Below are 7,585 nucleotides of genomic sequence, written 5' to 3'. Positions count from 1 at the left end.
TCAGCTTCAGCCTTTTTAGTATCTTCAGCTGCCAATATTTTAGTTGCATGCTATCAGTTTTGGCTAATTTAGGCTTTTTTTTTGTTTTGGCCAGTTTGAAGTTTAGCTACATACTAGCCTTTTTGGCTAACTTTTTTTGTTGCTAATTTGGCATTTAGCAAATATAGCTGGCTATGAGTTTCAGCGTTTTCAGCTATCAATTTTAGCATCTTCAGCTATTAGCATTAGCATCTTTAGCGGCCAAATTCAGCTTACATTATTCACACTAGCATCATTGCAGGTAATGCTATATATCTAGTTCATAATTATGTCAAAAAGTTACAATTTTAAAGTATTAAAAATGTAGTTTTAGAGTGTTCAATAAATATTTATCCTGTCCGGCCCGCGACTTAAGGCGTATTTTGGATTTGGGCCCCTTTTTCAAAAGAGTTTGACACCTGTGATATTAGGTATTTAAACCATGCGGGGTTTCTTATATCCTGACAAATATTTGCCTAAAGTCACCACCCACCTCTTTGTGAATCTCTTGGACCCATTTTCAGAATTGGTTTGCAATCAGACTGAGTTTCAATTTGCTCTGAGATTCCTCCGTCTGAATAGACTCCAATCTCTGTGCAGAACAACTGGACCAAATCAGTCACCGTAGCAACTGATGAAACGTGGAGCAGCGATGACACAGTAACTCATTGAAATGTGGTTGGATGAATGTAGGCCAACGTTGACCTGACGTTGATACTGTTACACCATCACAAAATCACAATTAATCCCGGACAAGCCCCCAATTCATATAACACTCCCGTCTAGAGGCTTATACAAGGAAAAAAAACAAATTAAATACCCAAATGACTTAAAAACTCACAAACAAAACAAGGCTGAAAATAATCTAGGAAGTATTCCAACGATTCTGATCCAACTTTTAATCAAAAGGAGTAAAATTCAATTGAGTTTTTTGGTCGCTTTCTTCCTCATCAGTAAACACAGAAGATGTTAGCAGCTGTAAACTCACACATTTATCTACATTTATGAACAATTTCCCCCAAAATTGGGCGGCGGCATGAAATCCTGAAGATCGTGGCTCCTCAATGTTGTGTTTGTGAGTGTAACATAGCATGAGAAGACGGCTGATGAACCGGGTTCATCATGAAACCACCCACCTCTCTGAGAACCTGCAGATCTAACTCCAGAAGTCAGCGACTAAAAGTACATTTATCTGCCACAATAGCAGGAAAAATAAACTGTAGAGAAAATGGCAAACCGTTTTTAGGTAAATATCTATTTTTTGTGTGTGTTTCTCCATCATCAATCATTTCCTCTAACCCTGTCCAAGTATTTTTAGTGAAGCGACTTCACCTCACTACTTCAACTCGACATAATAGCTGGCTGTCAGCCTGTCAGTTGATGGAGTTGCTGTTTTCCTCTGAGCCGCCTGACATTTCAGCAAACTTTTTTTTTTTTTTGCCCTGTCCGTGATAAAAATTTGACAAAGATGCAAAGATGGCTGCCGGCCATAAAGGCTGTGAAAATCACCTTCTGCATCAGAAGTCATCAAGCAGACACATTTCTGCTGTGGGTAGTAATTGTGGAAACAGAACAACGTGCCACTCAAAAATATTTCTCGACAAACACTGTAGACCAAATTGTATAAACCATACAGGGCTTTTCTTTTGACATCTATAAATTGATTTGAAGACATCCACCGCAGCCCCCGGGGCGTTTTACCGTGAGTGAGTGTCTGCTGGGGACATTTATTGTATGTGACTGCTGCAAAAGTGGAACAATTGTCTAAAAAAACAACATGTATGAAGTGAAGAAAAGACGTTCAGGTGGAGAAATATGGAAATTCAGGAACTTTTGTTGGTCGGTGTAACTTTTATTCATGACCTGAAACATTCGAATGATTTCTTAAAGAATTTAATACCTATCTAAATGTTAGATTTGAAGCTGAATTTCTGTATTAACTACAGGTTTGTTCACGTTTTTGAAAAGGAACAGTCCTGACTATTGACTGTAAATGAGAACTGGACAGTGACTCATTTTATATGGATGATGTCACAGTTGCTCTATCCAGTTCTATGAGTACAGTTTATATTTGCAAGTTGGAACCAGCCGATACTTTCTGTTTGGAACGCCAGGGGGAGGGGTCACTCAGTCCAGATCTCATGTACAGTTCTGATTTACTTTTGAAAAGAAATGGAAGTCTGGTTCGTTTTCTATTTAGTTAAAATATAATGTGTAGCTATTCAAAGAACAGATTTTTTTTTAAGTGTGAACTAATTTATCAAACCACATTTAGTGAAACAAGACAACTAAAGATGCTCCCAACAAATCTAAAAATGTCAGAAGTGAAAAAAAATTAATCTGAAATTCTGATTTACTAGTAAACTACTTCCCTTAATTTAGATGAAAGTGTAAAAAAAGCAAAGAGATGAAATGATCCAAACACAAATCAGATCTGATGGGTAGATTTAAGGTAATGAGGCGCTCCACTTATAGATTTCTGCTTTCTTTATACTTATTTTTCTTTAGATAAGTGCTTTCTTTTGGGAAATTCGCCCCCTAAATGACCAGCTGATGTCCTCGTGTGATTCTTCAGAGCAGACCGCACACAGATCTGCAGATCAAGCAGAATAAAAGTGACATTTTTCCAAATTTTCATTGATCTGAGCCCTAATCCAGTTACTCTTATACGTTGAATTTGTTCTCTTTTGCAATCGTTGGCACATATTTAAAGTGTTTTACATTTTTATGGAAGTTAAGCTAAAGTTTTATGTTGCACTGCACATTTAATGTAATATATTTTTTGTACCAAGCCTTCACTTTCAGTTTAAAAGCCAATTCTTTTTCACCAAGTGGTGCAGTTCCTCAAATGACCACTAGAGGCAACGATTTCCCATTGATTTCTGTGTTTGGAAAGATCCAACTTTACCTCCAAAACAAAAGTTCTCCTATTATTCGAGTGGCTGTTTTGTATGGAGCTAAATCGGGGCCAATATTATTTGAAACAAAAAAACAAATTGGAAAAATGGTGTTTGGCCAAAAAAAAGTAAAATGTCCCAAACGTTTTGCTACTCAAAAATAAAACTTAAATATTTTCTACTTCAAATGTTCGGGGTTTTTTTTAGGATTCAAAACTCAAAATTTCAATTTCAAAACTTTTTTTCAGTTTCAAATATTTTTTTCACTTTCAAATCTTTCTTTTTGTTTGCAAATCTGAAAATTTCAGTTTAAAAATTTGTGGGGCGGGGCAAACAGGAAGGACCAATCAAAATTGATGAGGGTGGTAACTTTAATCCTGGTGCATTCACTGACTCAGAACTTGAATAATTGTGGTCAGAAATTAAGTTAATTTTAGAATAACAAGTTTTAGACATTTTACCTTTTTTGGGGGCCAAACGCAAACATTTTTTTTTCAATTTGTTTTATTTGGGTTTCCAGTAATGTTGGCCCCAATATAGCTCCATAGTTTTGATTTTACATGTGTTCATATTTAAAGGTTTAATAGAAGGGGTGGAGTTAAATAAACTCCCACCCATTTTTCAAACACACCAACTCCAGTCAAAAAGGCCGCCCCACCGTCACACACAAACGTGACATTCAACTAACAAAAGGAACTATTTCTTGAAGTGTGAAATCCAAACATTTATCAGAAGTATAACAGTAAAAAAAGCAACGATTAGAGCTGAAATCCCAGACGGTTTCCTGGGAAAAGTTGTTACGGATGCAGTTCATGTGTTTGGGGTTACTGGAGATATTATCACTAAGACCAAGATGATATTTGGGGATATGGTTGAGGCTTTTACAGATCTCCAAACTATAATCGCAGATAAAAAGGTTTATAAAAATATGAAGTGTCTGAGAATGCAGCTCCGTGTGGAGCGGGCAACAATCTTTTTCTACTTTTCAACCCTCCTATCTGTGATCAGCATCTCGCTCTAATCCTCGGTGTGCGGCGGTTATCTCTTCGGTTGTGTGGCGGTGGGGGGCGGGGCTCGTGAAATGTCACTGCGTCTTGTTTTAGACGTTTTTCTGCATCTGATTAAAATGCAAACTATAGACTCCTGTTCAAAAACATGCTCAAGATAACCAGTCAAATTTGCACAATAAAGGACATTTATCCTATAATTAAACAGATATATGTGATATTAACGCTTTTACTACCAGCACATGAAAGCCTCTTTTAAGAGCTTGGCGCTAAAAATATATCAGTGGAACTTTTTTAAGGTTTTTATAAGCTTTAATGTAAAGTGAGTGGTTTTATAAAAATGTCTTTAAGGAAACTTCAGAGGTTCTTCATGTTTTCTATCATTTTTCAAACACTCAGGCGGTGCTTGGTTACAGACACTTCAGTGTTTAATGGATTAACATGAAAATATTTGTGATTTTATCAGCCTTCCCTCACATGGATCACACTCAAATCTTGACTGTACGTAGGGGTGGATATGGGCTTTATATTGCCCTAACGCCAGGTTCATAGATTTGAGTGTTTGTTCATGTCTACGTCCATTTAAAAGCAAAAAAATGTGTCCGTCGCAGTTTTTTAATGTGAAAAATTGGTTATATTTTGAAAATTAACCAGATTTTCTTGTGTGTCTTGGCGTAACTTCCTGCCAGGATTGCCAAAACAACCGGTGTAAGGCAGGAGTCATTCGCAGAGTGAACCAGGAATAACGCCTGGTTGAAGCGGCGCGGAACGAAGGCTGTTTTATCCAGGGCTGGCCCTGGGCATATGCAACCTAGGCGGTCGCCAAATTGCAATGTTTGGTTCTTTTTACAATTTAACACACCAGTCATTTTGTGTAGAAATGTTTAAAAAGGGGTAATAAATAAAACCATTAATGAAATAACTCATAAGTTTGCCATAATCGGTCAATTTTCAAAATAAAACAAATTTTTCTCAATAAAATACCACTGTTGACAAATGCAATCATATTTTTCCACCTTAACAGAGTGTATGGATGAAAATAAATGTACAACACACACAAACGTAGGTTAAGCGGATCCGCTTCGCAGCGTGAACCAGGCGTGATATGAATACGTCACGATAAATTGACCACGCACGACAGTGGTACATTACGATTTCATGATGTCCCTTAAAGGGTTACCAAACCCTTAATCAGGGGTCACCAACGATATTTACATTTCGGCTGTGGGTGGAGTCAGCCTCTAACTTCCCTGTTTGGTTACCCTTTAAGGTGGCCGTACGAGCCTCAAGGAAACTGTGAGACACATCTGCTCTCCACCTAAATTCTGACCCTCCCCTCCACGGACCCTGACAACCCAAAATCTGCAGCATCCATGAAGACTGGGTGAGGCTTTACCTTAGGTTCTTAACTTCTTTGACTTGTGTGTTCATCTGACTCAGGAGGTTCTATGGAGATTTCAGCAAAATTTTGAACCCTTTTTTGTTCTCATTTGCACATGTTGAAATCTTAAACTGCTCTCCATTAACACCTGTGTTATATCTACCTGCGATAAGTTGTTATGAATTGCAAATCAAATCTACGAGAGAATTTTCAAAGTGTCTTGGAAATTGCACTAATTTCCTTTTTCAGTTTTCCAGTTCATTCTTTTACTGCTAGAGTTCTGATTAAAACACAAATAAGTTTAAATATTTAGAAAAGATGATACACTTGTTTTAGTTTGTTTCTAAAAGCTCTTTTTGTTATTTGAAAACCAAAAAATGAGAAAAAAACAATAATTTATTATTTCAGTCAAACTTTGTACAATTAATGTGTAAACAATGTGAATTTTAGCCCACATATTTGGGAATCACTAATTCAAAATGAATTTAAAACTTGCTAATTTTTTAGATTTATGTCCCAAAAAGTTCCCGTAGCTCCATGAATCTTTTGTTTATTTCTTTATGTAGTATTTGCCTTTTTCCAGTTACTTGTTTGCATTTTTTTTAATGTTTTGGGTGTTGTGAAAGTGATTTTTTTTTATTAGAGTTTTACATATTATAAACTAAGTTAAGAAAACAAACAAACAGCTCAGATTACAACAGCAAAAGCAGACCTTACCAGTTAAAATACAACCCTTAGTACAAAAATACCACGAAAAGCATACAAATGTTTAAATTATTTGTTCTGTCTGTAGTATTTCACAATCATGACATATTTTCCCAATTTTTTGAAAACATAAATTTCTCCACTTATCTTAATCTTTCTCAGAAATCAAAGTTTTTTTCCTTTTGAAGTGTTACTATATGTATTGGGAAGGATACAAACGGTGTGTATAATCTCATATTGCAAAAGTGACCTTTTTTCTTTAAAACTAATGGGGGACAAATCATCAAACCTCATCTGTCAAGCATGGTGGTGGAGGGACAATGATCGGGGCTGCTTTTGTGGCGAAAACATGAATTCTGCAACAATGAAAACAAAATTTTGTATAAAAGATAAGGTGGTAAATTGGGTTTAAAAAGTGACATTTGTCCTAGAATCGGACTGGAAACATTTTTAGACGTCAAACACTTCAAACAAAGTTGGATTTGTGAAGATTTTTATTTGTATTGTGGCTTTTTCGTGGCATTTTGATCAAGTCTTTACTCCTGTTTCGTCGTTAATCTGTGTGGAAAATGTGGAGTAAATGTCAAAGGAGGACGTGATTCGACTGAGATTAGGAAATCACTCATCAGTTAAGATGCGTAAATGTTTCTGCAGTGATTCTGAGCACAGATGGATCAGAGGAAAGACGATTTAGGGTTTGAGAATTCATCTGATGGAGGTCCAAATGACAAGTAAATAATGTGGAGAATATATTTTCTTAAGGAAGTCAAAGAGAAAAGTATTGATCAAATTAATCAAATTACCATAAAAAGAACTTCATTTTTTCTTTGTCTTTTATTTACTGAAAAGCTGCTTAAGAATATATATTTCCTGAGTTTAAAAAAAGGCAGAAATTTGTTGTACTTTGTGACTTCCAACATGTGAGGAGAAAAACCTTCTGCTTCCTTCTGGTGATACGTCTGTCAGCTTTGAAGTTGGTCCCTGATGAAGTTTATGCAACTTTTGCTCCCATATAACACGATACTTCCACTCAACTTTGATGACGACTTTCTTCAGAGAATGACGACCCTTTCATCTCCCCCACCGGCTCCACTGCCATGAACCAGCTTTAGCCGCGACTCCCAGAGTTCAGCGTGAGGGAGCCCGACCTTTCAAGAATTTTTACCTCTTTTCTGATTTGATTTTGGTTCTTTTCCATCATCAAATCCAATATTTGTTTAATTATGAAGGAAGTTAGACATTTTTTTTTCAGTTGGATTATAAGAAACAAATCCTTTTAATCCTTAAAACTGTTGTTGAGGTCAAACATTTTCATACTTTCAGAGATCTTCAGGTTATTAATAAAAATATGATGTGCACCCCATCATATTTTTTGGCTTAATTCTCAAATGAGGATCTAAAGTTGCACATGGTTTTTTTCTTAACACACCTAACAATAGTAACAAAATAAAGTATTGCGTAAATAATATAGCATGTATTTTTACTTAAATTCAAAACGTGAAATACAAGTAAACATTTTTTAAAAATGTGACTTTCAGAAAATTAAATAGAACTGCCTTTGTATTAATCAAATGAAA

General features: G+C 35.9%; 1 long non-coding RNA gene across 2 annotated transcripts in view; it reads left to right on the top strand.

The window, feature by feature from the left end:
• LOC112151461 overlaps window positions 1-7,585 on the top strand; it is a 90,691-nt gene that overhangs the window by 1,316 nt on the left and 81,790 nt on the right. For both annotated transcript variants that reach the window (XR_002920135.2, XR_002920134.2), the window contains exon 2: window positions 5,193-5,306. This is a non-coding gene — a long non-coding RNA (uncharacterized LOC112151461). The remainder of the gene's footprint in view (window positions 1-5,192; window positions 5,307-7,585) is intronic.

This window comes from Oryzias melastigma, linkage group LG20 (assembly GCF_002922805.2).
Source record: "Oryzias melastigma strain HK-1 linkage group LG20, ASM292280v2, whole genome shotgun sequence".
In the NCBI taxonomy this organism is placed as follows: domain Eukaryota; kingdom Metazoa; phylum Chordata; class Actinopteri; order Beloniformes; family Adrianichthyidae; genus Oryzias; species Oryzias melastigma.
Note: the sequence above shows the minus strand (reverse complement) of the source record. Positions and strands in the feature narration are given on the sequence as shown.